The following is a 16,177-nucleotide window of genomic DNA, read 5'->3' on the forward strand; positions in this document are numbered from 1 at the left end:
TCTCACATTTTTTTCCCATGGAATCGCCACATGAGTGGTTTGTACTTCCACACATGGTGTTCTTGGGAGATTGGGATTTTTGAAAAGTGGGTGAGATCCTCAAGACATGCAAAAAACACGGTAGGCAATTACCTGGTTTGCAAGTTCTGAGTTAATACATCACTGCTATGTCGCTTGTTGAGACCAACAATGGAAAAGAATATTTGTTAGATTTAGAAATTTTCAAATTGTCAGCACATACAATAAATGTGCCTAAATGTTACATTTACAAACTCAGAGTCTCTCTCTGTCTCTCTCTGTCTCTGTCTCTCTCTCTCATATATACATATATATTATATATAATATATATATATTCTAACTCTACTGCAATAATATGCTGAATTGTTAAATGTATCAAATCTAAGGCACAAAACATGTTGGAAGCAAAATAAAACATAATCCTGTTGAGCATATTTTCTATTTTTTAAAGTAAATGTGTGTGTATGTGTGTGTGTGTGTGTGTGTGTGTGTGTGTGTGTACAGTAATATGCAGATCCTTGTGTCAATGTTTGTGCACATAGGCAGAAAAGAGGTAGATATTTTATGAAAAGTGGAGACAGAGTTTGGTAAGCGCCAACATTCTCTGTTCCACTTCTTGTTGCAGTTACAGGCATAAACAGCAATGACCAATTTTTCTGTAAGTTCTGGAATTTATTGCAGGGTGCATGTTTTTTCAGCAACTGTTCTAATACATTGCAATATATTCTCAGCTCTGATTTTGTTTGAGAAGTCAGTTTGCCGTAGCAACCATAACCCAAGCATACTTGCTGCATGAAGCATTGTGTAAAGTGTTAAAGTAATCTTCACAATGTTAACATCTTAAAAGCAAAAGGTAATAGGAAACATCTTAACTGACAGCATTTAGTCTTAAAATATTTTACTATGTGCATGAAGAATTCTATTTATCTTCCTGGAACTTTGTACATGTGATAATTTATAATTTATAATTAATCAAAGATAGCTTCAACATTCTCATCCAGAGTTTAAATGGCTCAGCTGTTAAGAGCACTGACTGCTCTTTCAGAGGTTCTGAGTTCAATTCCCAGCAACCACATGGTGGCTCACAACCATCTGTAATGGGATCTTATGCCCTCTTCTGGTGTGTCTGAAAACAGCTACAGTGTACTCATATAAACAAAATAAATAAATCTTTAAAAAAAATAAATGTATTTGTTCAGCTTTTAATTGACTGTGAACAGATATCTACAAAACACTGATGATTTAACACTGAGATTAATACTCAAATATTGGGCCACTGATACAAAACACACTGTTCATTTGCACTGTCTGCAGCTTGAAGCTTTCCTGATTCCCAAGGAGTTGAAGTGCTAACAGAGAAAACAAGGGTATTGAAGCTTCCAAAAGCTATTCTTACAATGAGTTTATTAAAGTGCATGAATTTTAGGAGCGTTAATTAGTAAAAGTGTTGGCACTGGAAGACTGTGATAGTAAGTGCCAGGTCGTACTTTCAATCCCCAGCACTACAAACAAACAAACAAACAAACTTCCATGGCATATTAAAGATGATACAGGAAACTTGTATTCCTATGATATTGATTGAATGTATTAAGCCAGGCCAGTACAGCAAATGTCTTGACCTTGCACTTGAATCTAGTGCCTGCCTACATGACCTATAAAATTTCAACAAAATTGAAAAAAAAAGGTTTTAAAATATATCCACTAAGATTTCAAAAAAGAGAATATATTGGTTAATATTTCATGTGAACTTCTGCCAGACTAGATTTACCTAGGAAGAATGTTAATGAGGAATTTTCTAGACTGGTTTCCCCTGTGTGTTTTTCTGTAAGAGATCATCTTGATCATATTAATTATCATGGAAAGATCTACCCTAAGAGTGGGTGGGTTCATCCCCTGGAACTCTTTCATGAAATCCATGAATAGAAAAGATGAGCTAAGCAGTAGGCATTACAAACTCATTCCACTTCTCTTGGCTTTGAATGTCACTAGGTGTTTCAAGTTCCTGATATATTGGCTTGCCTACTATGATGGACTATACCCTGGAGATGTATGCTAAAATAAATCTTTCTTTCCTTATTTGCTTTTTGTAGGGATATTTTATTACAGACACGTGACTGAAACTAGGAAGGAGCCCTATAATTTAGAAGATAATTATTGTCAAGAAGACGGTCCATCAAGTAAAAGTTCTTGCTTCACAAATCTGACAGAGATTGATCCAGATCTCTGTCATGTAAAGGTAAAAGAAAATATCTCTTATACAAAGTTTTTCTCAAAGTTCTATCTTTATAGTATGTCATATATACCCGCCATAACAATAAATAAGAGAAAGACATAAAAGTACAATAAATATAGTCACAAACACATGTTTCCATAGAATTTACATAAAATAAATTAATCTCTTTAATTGATACTCCAAAATAATATATTCAGTAGTAGTCAGGAGTGATCTAACAATTAAGATGCAAAAAATTCACAAAATAGGTAAATTTTCTTAAGATAATGTGTTATAAGAATTAAGAGTAGGTGCATATGAGAATAGATATACTCCAAGACTAGAAATCACCCTGGATCACTGTTGCAAGTAAATACGAGATGTTAAACAAGTCTTCAAAAGTAAACTCAGACCCTCAAGACCAGCAACAAGTGCTCTAACTCATTGGAACACCTTGGTTGTCCTTGATTCATGCATTTTAAAAACTATAGTTGTCATAATATGAGAGATTGTCCTCCATATCAACTTGTTTTGAAAAATTATCAAATGTTCAAAACTATTTCATTTTAATTTGCATTCCTATCTATTTATGGTCTATTATATCTTTATGTGCTATTAATATTCCATATCTTCTTAAACTTTTTGTATTTTCAATTGTACAGCAAACAACCAGGTATTGTGAACAAAATAAAAGAGTTAGAATATTCTAGTCTTGCACATTATAGTTTAAAACATTAAGTTACCATTTTTCCTGTATTAAAAATGGCAGTTACTCTTTTCATACAGCTGATATAAATAGGAAGGATTTCTGAAAACTTTTACTGTGTTCGAATATCCACTGGCCATGAGAGAGCTATTGAAATCAGTACTGTAAACTGCTCTTTTTATTTTCCATTTGCTTTAAAATACAATTATATTCCCAGGAGGAGGAAACATAAAAGTTACTACATACTCTAGATAAGTTTTACATGTTTTCAGTGAAATTAGACAAAATAGCATTCCAGAATAAAGTCACAGCCACTTAATATCTTAAGAAAAGGATTGAGAAATGAAGAAAGCACTCAGAAATTTGTCAGGAGGTGTTCAGCAGTAAAGACACTTGTACTCATCCTGCATGCACCTCACTGGATGTTTTGAGTCATCAGACAGGTTTCAGAATAGCTCAGTGAATGATTATATATTAGATTTCAGTGTGTTATCTAGAAAGCATGTGCTAGAAACTTAGCTCCCAAAGCACCAGTGTTAAAAGGGCAGACCTTTGGATTGTGCTTAGGTCATGAGTTCTTCATTGTTATGAATTAATCATGATGTTATCCAGGTTTTATTATTATGGAAAGCACTCCCTTGCAAAGAAAAGAGTTTATTGTTTTCTTTTTCTGTAGAAGGGCTTCAGAAAGTTACCAGAGAACCAGGAAACACTATCTATGTATGGTCTTTTAATCTTGGATTTCCTGGAGACTTCTATTAACTATGAGATGAATTCATTTCTATTTATCATAAATTATACTATTTCTATTCTCTTATAGTAACACAAAATATCCTAAGCTGATGTCTTATTTACATTTCTACTTCTGGGATAAGATGCCATGATCAAGGAAAATTACAAAAGAAAGCATTTATTTGGAATCTCATGGTGCCAAGGGTTAGACTCAATAATCATGGCAAAGTGTAACAGAAGACAGGTGGAAAAGTAAGAGAAGAATCGAATTTATATTCTGTTTCATAGCACAAGAAAGAGTATCAACTCTTGAACTTTTGGTATCAATTTTTGAGTTCTCAAAGCCCATCCCCAGTGACACACCTCCAACAACAATAACAACAAAAAACTGCCTTAGCCTTCACAACAGTTCCATCAGCTAGAGATAAGGCAAATATGCAACATACAAGATAGTATTGCAACTATTTAAGTATTGGAAAAAGCTGGTAACACCAATGTTAAGACAAGAATTTTCTTTACTTCTTAATCTCTTATGCAAAAGAAAAGGCAACGTTTGTCTAATATGCAAATGTAACACACCTTTGTATAATATATTTTGCACATAAATGGTTCTAAAAGTCCTCTTCACTGCCCCTACTTCTGACCCTCCAAAATTAGAAGATTTTTGATGTACATAACCAGAGATCGAGTGATCATTCAGATAACATTCACAAGCCCTCCCCTCTTCCTCAGCAGGTTACAATCTCTGGTTTCTGACTCTTTGTTTGCATCACCATAGGCCTTTATATCATTCAAGCTATCAATCATTTAATTTTTTACAGCAGGATTCCACTATGCTCTCTGTTTTTGTTTGTCTGCCTTTCTGTCCATCTGTCCATCTCTATCTGTTTGTCTCTGTTTATGTCTCTGTCTCTGTTACCATCATCTCACCATTCTTTGATAAGAAGTCCTGCAGCTCTTGAAGTTCTGGAGGGAACAGGAAAATATTTACTTAACTCTATTCTCTGAATAAAATCTCTGTGTTTACTAGATCATTAGGTCTACACTTAATATCAAAACTCCCTCTAAAACTACATTATATAATTATCTGCAAAGCTCATATGATTTTGCTTCCTAATGAAAATTAGCCTCTCATCTCCAAGATAGAAATCCCTGACCACATTTCTGGAAAGAAGAGGAAATAACACTTCTTATTCTCTGGTAAATATCACCTCTCAATTTCAACAGCTGGAGAAAACAGCCATGGTTATTGACTTAATCAATTATTCTGCCATATTCTCTCTAGTGTGTACTTCTTGTTAAAAATGCTGTTAATCTCTCTGTCCCTTAAGAACTGGAAGAGGAGAACATTTACATGGCCACTGATCTGTGTCCCCCCTGTGAAGTCTGGAAGAACTGTAACTGTACATGAGTATTTTCACCAAGCTTCCTTTGTGCTAACAATCTGACCATCACTCTCTTCAGTTTGTTTACAGCTTCCTTTGAATTATTTAAACATCAGAGAACAACTTTTCATCATTTATATTTATTATTAGCTTTTCCAGAAGCTGGGGTCATACCCATGCCTGCAAAATAATAATAGTAATATATTCTTAGTAAATTCTCAATGATGTTCTCTATTAGAGTAATTGCAGAAAATAACATACAATCCATATAACTCACTACTGCCTCCTAAAAATGAAAATCTTCCCCTAGGGTCTGTCTTACACAATGATCCTTCCTTATTCTCTATCCTACATAGTAATTCTTATACCAAGTGATATATTTACTTATGGGGAGATGGTGAGGTTGTGCTACCATACCAAGATATGCCAATATGTCTGTCATTCATAAAAATACGATTTTAACATTGTAAATTTGATATTAGAAGACTAATGAAGATGATCTTCTAAGACATTCACTGTCAAGAGATTATTTTAAAACTTCAAATCATTTAAAGCCTTTAACTGGCAATGGTATATTTCTTCTAAATATTTTTGTGAATCATTTTATTCTGACCTAATGATCCCTCCACATACTGACTATGAAGATAACTTAAAACTAATCCATACTATCGTCACGTTTCATCTGAACTTAATAAGGAAGAATCTCTTGTATCACTGTGTATGTTGCCAAACAAAAATGTGCATCTCAGGGAAAATACTGAAGAGACTGTAAGGAAAGAAAGATACATTACTGCTTGTCTAAGTTAGGGTTTGACTGCTGGGAACAGATGCCATGACCCAGGCAACTTTTATATGGACAACATTTAATTGGGATTGACTTATATATTTTGAAGTTTAATCTATCATCAAGGGAAGAATATGACAACATTCAGGCAGGCCTGGTACAGAAGGAGCTGATCATTCTACATCTTTTTTCTGAAGGCTGCTAGCAAAATACTGGCTTCCAAGCAGCTAGAATGAGGATCTTAATGCCCATACCCTCAATGGCATACCTACTCCAAAAAGACCACACCTATTCCAACAGGGCAACATTTTCTAATAGTGCCAATTCCTGGGCCAAGCATATACAAACCACCATACAGCTTTATGGCCAATGTATATACATGTCACATGCATGCTCCTAAAAGAAATGATCACATTTCCTTATACATTTCACATGCCATAATTTGTTCTTAATGTTAAACTCACATGTTATGTAGAGGTTCTATTGCTCTTGTTTCTTTCCTGTTGAATTTTGTTACATTTTAGTAATGAGAAATCTTTTATTAACATTTATTCACAAAAACATAAATTTGCCAATTTGTAGCTAACATACTCTTTCACAGTAGTAATGAAATGTGTTGTCTTTTGTGAGATTTATATACTATTAAAGATATAATGATGCCAAACCACCAAAGAGAAGCATATTATTAGATTACAGCTGAATTATAAATCTACCAATAGGGTAATTTACCTTTAAAGAAAACATTTACTTGCACATCCAAAGCATGGGAATAGTTTAAACTAATTTTTCCTTGATGAAGTTCTCCAAGAATGGAAAAAACGTAAAAGAAGTGTCTTCCTAGTTTTGACAAGGGCCTCTCTATCTCTGAAATGGCTTGTTTGTCAAAGATTTTCAGACTTTCACATCATGTACCCCAGTTCTACTTATCTCCGCCCTCAGCCCCTCATATCTGCCCTTTGCACATGCAGCCTCCTCACTAAACACATACACATACACACACACACACACACACACACATACACACACAATAGAAACAAGAAAAAAAGCATTAAAAAAGCATATAAAACAGGTCATTGTGAAAACTGTAGTGTGTTAGTATATAAATACAGTTTACCCCACACTATATCCCTCTGTCCATACATCTACATTTGTACCATTGCAAATGTTCATTGTCATGAGTTGATTTCTGTATTCTGTGACACCATCAATATTGGATCTGCACTGGGTCTCCTCTGGGTTATTCTGTTGTTGCTCTAAGTCATCAAGATCCTGTAGATTTTCATCAGCAGGATTGGCTTTCATAAATCCCTCCTGTTTGCAAACGATATTCATTTTAGAGTAGACTTATTCAGAGCCTTAGATCTGGACTTCGAATAACTAAGCTGGCTGGTTCTCCATTATCCACACTCACAGGGCAAGCGCTCCAACAATGCTACAGTAGCTAGACTATCAACGATGCCATCAGAAGGAGGCAGGTCAGCTTTCTTGCTCTCATGTCCTCAGAGCCAGATCATCTTCACTCACACCTTCAGAGCCTGCTTCACTGGGCTGCCTGCAAAGGCCAACGGTCCACTCGCCCAAGTGTGGCAGCCCGAAAGTGGTTGGGCCAGCTCTCCTGCCCTTACGCCCTCTAGGCTGGCTCGTCAAAACCTTCACTATCAGGACCAGCTCTTCTGTGTTACCTAGTGAGGTGCATGGCCTGAACTTTTGAGTTCTATAGGCAATGAAGAGGTAAAAGCTAGTTCTCATGTCCCCATGCTCTCAGAGCAAGATCTTCCAACATCCAATGGTGGTGAGGGATAAGCACATCAGCCCCATATCCATACCACCTCACAGCAGAATAATGGTAGGGCTGTCTCTTTCACTCCCTTGCCCACTGCTGCCTCACCTGTGCCCAGTCCACCAGGGCCAATTATACTCTGTAACCTAGGCAAGAGCTGAGGCTACTCTCCTGAATGATGTAACCTACAATAAGTGAGAGGCTGGTCCAGCTCAACTAGGGTCAGCTCTCCTGACTTCCTCTGGTGATGAGGAGTGAAGGTGAAAAGAGAATCTCTTCCCTATCCTATCCCTTCCCAGGCCACCTCATGGCAGAGGAGTGGAAGAGGCAGCTCTCCCTCACTTATACCCTTGGGCTTGGCTTACCTGTGTCCAATACCCAGGACCAGGTCAACTGTGCTCCTCAGGTGAGGCCCAGAGCACCCTAGCTGCAGCTAGCAAGGGTCAGGTCCTGCTCTCCCATGCTCATGACCTATGGAAACTTTTCCAAAAGTTGAGTTGATTCAGGAAAGAGGGAGGGGAGACCATCATGCCATCACACAGAGAATGAGTGTTAGGCTCCCTCTCTCACAATAGGTGCAGAGCCTGATCCCTGAGTGCTGAGTGACATCACAAGTGAGAGGTGGGGCCAGCTTTCCAGAGTGATTCAGCCAGTGATAAGTGGAGCCATCCCTCACAGCCCCTGGACATCGGAACGGTCCCTATGGCCCTGTGGAGCAACTTGTGCTGGGACCTCACACAGCCCCAGGTAGAGGGACTGCTCACTCAAAACAAACTCCTGTTCTCCTTGCCTCTTCCATTCCATCTATCTTCATAATGCTCAAGCTGCTCCACTTCTCTTTCTCTCACATCTGTCCATCACAACTCACACATTGTGGTGGCAGCTCTTGCCACAGGCTGACCCTGTGGCCGATAGGGCCCTGGGTGACATCCTCTATTAAGCACTTGTCTACTGCCTGCCTTTGCTGTGGGGGCCAAGGGGCAGGTCTGTCTGCCTTTCTCCTCCAGCTCTCTACTGGGTTGTGTGGTAGGGTTCTGAATGGCTCTGGCCTGCCCTTTCCATGGAACAGAAGGCAGGTCTGTAGCTGTCTTTACCTGATTGTAGGAATACAGGTTCCTGTCTCTTTCCCTCCTTCATTACTGTCTGCCTGTGTTTGTTTAGTATTTATGTGTTCTGTGCATTATATAGCTTTGGTCACCAAGACAGGCATCACGCTACAATGAACAAAGGTCTGCCATGTGATTTGCCCTTGACTGATACAGAAATAACACCAATGGCAACATGTCTCTGCCCATTGCCAGAGTTACAGAATTCTTTATATATATAAAATCATCTCACTATTTTTATAATGGTAGATTTGTTCTCTGTTTTGAGTAGTAGTAAATGGATATGATTAGCAATACACATGAAATATTGAAATTTCAAAAGCTATGATTCATTCAACACTCTGAAATGTTCATTCCAAACCCACGGCACTGACTTCTCTCATCCCTTTCTTGCAGCAGTGAATCCCACCAAATCCCTCTCCTGTACTGTATCTTATGCAAGATTGGAACCTTTTAAAAATAACAGTTTTCAAAGCATTTACTCAAAAATACATCTCCTGATAATATTTTCTGACTCCTCTTTACTGAGTTTACTGACTCTTCTTTCCATGGATGAACCCTGCTTACTGCAGGGAAACAACAAGGGCTAACCCATTCTTATTGCCAGACGTTCATTTTCCTAGAGCTAGAAGCATAGAGCTCTTGCTCACAAACGAGTGAAAGGAAGTGGAAGGGTTTGGTTATAAAAATGTCAACCAGTTCTCTGAACTCCTTTGGAGAATTATAACAGAATTGCGAGTGATTTACTTTAAGATTAATTTATACTCAGGTCCTCTGACATCTCAATTAAATATTCCTTAAAGTCTTTGAAAGGAATAAATCTAAACTCATAAAACATGCACAGTCATTTGTGGACAGTTTTGAGAGTCATTACTGTCACTCAGGTTTGAGAAATGTAGATGAATGCTAAAATGTTCAAAATATATATTTCTCTTCTTCAAGGAAAACCACTGGCTGCTATCTTTTGTAAAAGTAAATATTTGTGGAGGAAAGGCATTAATTCAAATAGAGTTAACTCCACTTTGAAAGTTGGAAGTTCGTTAAGTTGAGAGCAACTTTTTGGGTAAAATATCATTCAGGTTGTCCTAGGACTTTTAGGGTTAGAAGGCTTTGGAGCATGAAAATTAACAACTAAACATGACTGGTAACAGTAGACTTAGTGAGGATATATTTATGAAGTATCAGTATGTCTTATTTAAGCAAACTAAAGGAATAGAAAGCATGAAACTAATCAGATGCTTCTTCAATATGGTGGTGCTGGGAATTTGGTAGAACCAATCTTAAATGTTTTACCTTAGGCATTTTTTGCATTCTTGGGGGCTTAACTGGGCAAAAAGTAATCTTGCAACAAAATCTGTCAAATAAGACCATGATATCACAATGTATATAAAATAAGACACTCCCAGTCTCTTTATAACTTTCTTTAAATTATTCTTAAAATGCCAAATGTAAATATATGAAATGTCTAAGAAAAAAAGTCCTGTCAATATGAAAAGAAATAAATTAGAAGACATTAAAATCTAATAGATGTTAAGATTGAGCCAGGTTTAAGTCATTGTTACAAACTTAACTGTAATTTTATCTCTTCAGATATATCAACTTGAAAGTAAAGAATCTTTATCTGAATTTCAATTAACTAATAAAAATGTTTTCTGCTTATTGTTCCTCTTAATATTGCTCTTCTTGTATTAAAGCAGGTGAGTGGGATACCTCAGAAACTTCTCCATATCTCTCCATAAAATGCAGAAAATAGAGTGGAGAATCATCCTGTCTGGTTTAAGAGTATCAAACAACATTTGGAAATAAAGGTCATGGATAAGTATCTAATTTTCGTTGTTTTGTCTGGAGAGGAAGATGGGAGGAAGATAGAGCTTAGAACACCATCTCCTCTAGCATCCTGTTTGTAGAAGCAAAATAATGAAGAATGACCTTTGTAACAAAAATGAAAAATCTAAGCCACAGGACTGTATTAGAGATGTATTCATATCTACTGCTGACCTTAAAAGAGGAACTTAATGACCTCTAATTGTGTGAAATTTACTGCAATAGGATAGTAATGAAGATAGAATATTTGCATGTCAACAGGAGAAATCTTAGAGAAGTCAGTGTAGAGTTTTTGTGGTAATTAATTCTATGTCTTACTCCTACATGCATGTGCATATAATACTTGAATTTGATATTAAGGAGATCCCAAAGTATCAAAAATAAATGCTGAATAATTCTTCGTGTGTGTGTGTGTGTATGTGTATGTGTGTGTGTGTGTGTGTGTGTGAGAGAGAGAGAGAGAGAGAGAGAGAGAGAGAGAGTATTTCTGTGTATGTGTGGTTTCTGACATGTATTGTTTTCCACTAACTATCATGTTCAGTTTCCACTGTGTTTGCTCATATTCCAAGCTGATTTCAATGCATGTAATAATGCATGAACACTTGCACAGATGTGTAAAAAGCCTTTATTCAGTGCCACTCATGCCATGGTTAATCTCAGTATTTCACCAGTGCTGGGATTTTTTGTATTGTTTTGTTTTGTATTATTTTATTTCATTTAAGACCCATGTACTTGTGTGCAAAAAATGTGTGTGTGTATGTATCTTTCTGTGTTTGTGTGTTCTATGTGTATGTGTTGTATGCAGAAATGTATCGTATCGGTGTATACTCTCTTTTTGTTTGTATGTCTGTGTCTGTATTTGTGTGCCTGTATGTTTGTGCATGTTAAGTCTGAATCTTACTCCTGGTTCCAACTGAGGAAATTGACAGATAAAATTGCTGAAATGTTTTGCATCTGATGCAATCAAGTTTCTATTTAAATTTAAAAATTCAAAGTGCTTATGATAAAGTTTAAGTGTATTATTTATAGTAGACTGCTAAGAAATAGATACTTAGACCTGAATATTATAAAAATAATTTAATATGTAGAAGTTAAAATTAATAACTCTCTTCCTGATCCCATCCTCTGACCTAGTTGCAAAAAAAATGTTATTCTTACCAGTTATCTGAAAAGTTATTCTGCGTGGATTATAAATAACATAAACAAGGATAAACTAACAAATCCCAGAACTTTGATCTCATCACTTTCAACATTTCAGAGAGATGTTCCAAATAAACCCTGTGTAAACTGGTAAGAAAGGAGTTCAAGTTCTAGCATTTCACATGTAAGGTTTGGCACTCTGGAGACAGTTGACCCTTGTCCTTCTGGGTGTTTAATATGGCTTGATGCTGATATCTTTATGAGGGTGTTGTATGACACGTTTCTAAGAATTACCATATTCCATCTGAATTGACTCATTTGATACAAGAAGAAAAGAAAGTCCAGCAGGAGGTAATCAAAGGTTATATATCCAGCACGATAGAAGTTTGGAGATTCTTGAAGGTGCTTACCAACACTTTAAAAAAAAAATCAAGAGTTGCTGATGTTAGACTCTACAGCCAAACATCAAAAATAGCAGAAAGCTCCTCTCTAGAGCTGCCTGCAGGTAAAGGAGGGTGCTCCAGGTTTGCCTTTGTTAGAGGCTTCCTCCCGGAAAAAGTGGGTTCTCCTGTGATGTAGCTGCTTTTGAGTAATCCCCCCTCCTTGTAAGTAATCCATCATCCATATTCTCATTAGTGATCTCAGTAAAAATGCTCATTAGTTTTCAAAATTGGACCTCACTATAGATTTGACTTCAGATGGTCTTGGATTCCCTTCCTTGGATGAGTAGACATTTTGTTATACTTCAGCAGGAAATGTCTGTTACAGAACAAAAAGTTATGTTGATCTAAAGGTTGCTACCTTTTAGGAAGTGATAGTTTATCATGCCTTCAGAAATTGCCACACTGGAGAGTATGCTTTCTGCACACAACTGGACAAATTCATGTTTGTGTCTTAACTGGACACAAGTTATGGGCTAGCTTATCTCGGCCTCTTGCACTTCATCTATCACAGTTATACATTATGCAATTTTGCCTCAAGGACACCATAAAGGTTGGCACATTTAGGCATAACAACAGAACTTATTAATCATCTTTAGCCTCAGAAGGAAAAAAGGTCCTTCTTGAAGTTTGTGTGTGTTCTTAAAGCCATAACAAAGTTTTCCAACTGCTGTAAGGGTCACTTGTCTCACTGTCCGTGGAAGCCCATGAGATCAGCTCTGCATGCTACAGCCCTGACATAGGTTCACACAACTGTGTCAGAATTCATTCTAAATTGGACAGGATACTTGAATAGTATTAGGAGACTCCTTCAGCAGTTTAAATAATCAGTAAATAACCTTCATTGATGGTGGATAAAAGCAAAGCATATTTTCCTTTAACAACATTCATTTAGGGCTTTAGTACAGTGTGAGTAGGTTTTCATGACACATTTGACTAAACTGGCCTTTTCTTTGTTTCTTCTTTTCCTGCTAGGCACTAATGTTCTCTATTTTCAGTTGTCATATGTAAAAACTGGGAGAGAACAGCAGGGGTATCAGGGTACCCTGATTTACAAGTCCTATGGAAATGTTCATAAACAATGAACCCAGGAAGAACCATACACACATGCGCACGCACACACACACACACACACACACACACACACACACACACACACACACACCTAAGAAAGAGCTGACAAACCATACTTCAGCTTTCCAAGTGTCAGCTTTGTATAAAATAGATCTACAAAGACCAAAAACCCTGTCATACACAAGTGAGTATAAAACACGTTTTATCTCCTTAATTCCATATGTGTTATCCCTTCCTAAATTATGCCATGGAATTATAGCAGTTTTGGTTTATCAGCTTGCAGAATGAGAGACGATAGTAGTATTTACAAATACATTCACAACAATAACAGAATTTTATCTTCAAATAAGATAATTTTTATGTGAAACACATATGTGTTTGTGTGTGTGTGTGTGAGAGAGAGAGAGAGAAATAGAGAGAGAGAAAGAGAGAGAGAGAGAGAGAGAGAGAGAGTTTTCATAAGCTTCTGAAACTATTGAAGTTCATCTCAGTGACACAGGAGGTTCCAAGTCCATTCCTCATAAACCTTTGCATCCTTTCAAAAAGTTACACTCTGTAGTGACTAGGCATATAAATAAATATATGTGCTTTGGGGGCCTAGTCTTACTCAAACCACGACAGATGTTGTACCCGTAAATCTCAGCAATATTGTTTACTAAAACAGAGCTACAGACAATATGCCAATGTAACTGGGGGAAAATTCACAAAGGCCCATCACACATGAGGACATAAAGACAATCAATGGCTGTAGAGGGAGGAAGACCTCTTTCTGCAGAGTTGAGTTCCCTAATCATTTGTCTGATCCTATGTGGTAAGCATTAATAAGTATGTTGAAGTCATTTTGTAAGGAACTAGTGGAACAAGGGAGAAGGGGAGGACAGAGGAAAGTATAGGAATTATTTAAATACAAATCTAATGTATGAATAGATATTACATTAAAAATAGTCCTGAAAAATGTTTCTTGAAATAATTCAAAATCCTTTTCTTAAGTTTACTGGTCCTATTTGAAAATGAAATCTTGCTGTTTGCCTCCCTTCCAGTATTGTTTATAACCAATGTATATAAAAAAGCAATGTTCTTCCATGAATAATCACTTAATAGGATTATATTTAAATTTGATAATTATAATGTTATTTTAGAAAAATTAGTTTGTCTGTTACACATTTTGCCTGTAAGTTATTTCATTAAAACCTAGGATTAATTGCTTTGAAAAGAAATTCATAACATTTAATCTTACATGTCACATTTTATTTTTCATGCTTTAGCAGCCATAAATAGAAACTTATTTCTGTTTGATTCCTTCCATTAAAAGTCAAATATATTAGCACTCAAGTGCTTTACAGTCTACTAGGAAACATAAGACTTGTTAAGTATACTAATATCTAGCAAACAGAATCTAAATGTTTACTTTGTAAATAAATATGAAGTCCTTTAACATTTTCTGTGTTTACCTTGTAGTATATTGTGAAAAGAACCAAGTAGATTCCATAGAGACTTATTAGACATACACCCAATGGTATTCAGATGTGCCATGAACCAATGTAAAAATCAAGGACACAAAAGCCAAAGAAAGTTAGAGAAAAAAAAGAAAAGAAAATTTTCAATTTTCAACAGAAAATTGTTTGGATTGTGATTTGACTATTTGGCAGAGGTAAAGTCTGCTGGTTATCTGTTATTGTTGTCCTCATTTCCATATAAAAAGGTATGCATGCCCTTTAAGATATCCAGTCTGTTCCAGGGAGAGAAATCTTTTAAAGACAACAGCGTAATAAACCAATTTGTCTCAAAATCAATATGTTTTTAGAATCAGAGATTATACACAAGTATTATATTGCTTGCTTAGATATTATTGCAAGGCTCAGAGTCATTGAGGATGGACCATTTCCTCATAACTAGTAATTCACAGGGGAAAAATTCAGCAGGCTCCATTTACTGGCCAAAATAAAGGGATCTGAAGTTATCTCTCACACCAGAAATAGACATGGCATTTCTAACTGTGAAGAACATCACAGATACATTGCTATCTAAACATTCTAAGACCATGCTCCATCTACAGGCTTCCTGATAAATTAATAATAATAATAATAATAATGATAATGAGAAGGAAGAGGAGAAGGAGGAGGGGAGGAGGAGGAGGAGGAGGAGAAGGAGAAGAAGAAGAAGAAGAAGAAGAAGAAGAAGAAGAAGAAGAAGAAGAAGAAGAAGAAGAAGAAGAAGAAGAAGAAGAAGAAGAAGAAGAAGAAGAAGAAGAAGAAGACATCATACAGTTTTTATTAGGGAATTTCCTAAAGGCTTACAAGCAGTGGCCCAGTCAATCCAATAATTCTTGTTGACCAATGGAAGGTTGACAAATCCAGTAGCTTCTCAATTCATAAGGCTGAATTATTTGCCAGGCCTTCAGTATATGCAGAAATATGAAAAAAGGTAGACTGATATCAGAGAAAAAATGAAGTTGGTGAGAATGTGAGCAAGAATACACCAAAATTTCCTTGTTCTGTGTCATTTATATCGGCTGACCCCACAAATGATATCACGTTAAGAGGTCAATGTATGATGGTCATGGAACCATTTATCTTTCTTGGGAAATAAGCATCCCGTTGTTTATTTTTGGTACTTCCCAGCTTAAAATGGTTTGGGAAAGAGCTCTCAGAGTTAGTGGATAAATGGGACTCTGTTCCTAATTCTCCACAATTAAGAGGTTGAGTATCTGGGCTGTGATAGCTGCTGTAACAGTGCCAGTCTCTTTATGGCCAGAAGAAGAAAATTTGCATAGGACATTTTCTTAAAAATTCAATATAAAGGGATCAAAGAAATGTAGATGGGAAATGGCCTTGCTGAAAGTTGAGGTTTCCTTCAAGTACCATCAAGAGTAAGAGTTAAGTTGCAGAGAATTTTATCTCCATAAAAAAAAAATAAAAGAGAAATATTTCATCCTTAATGTTGTAAATATCTGTGTGTTTTTAGAAAGAAAGAAAC

This window comes from Rattus rattus, chromosome 3 (genome assembly GCF_011064425.1).
Source record: "Rattus rattus isolate New Zealand chromosome 3, Rrattus_CSIRO_v1, whole genome shotgun sequence".
NCBI lineage: Eukaryota > Metazoa > Chordata > Mammalia > Rodentia > Muridae > Rattus > Rattus rattus.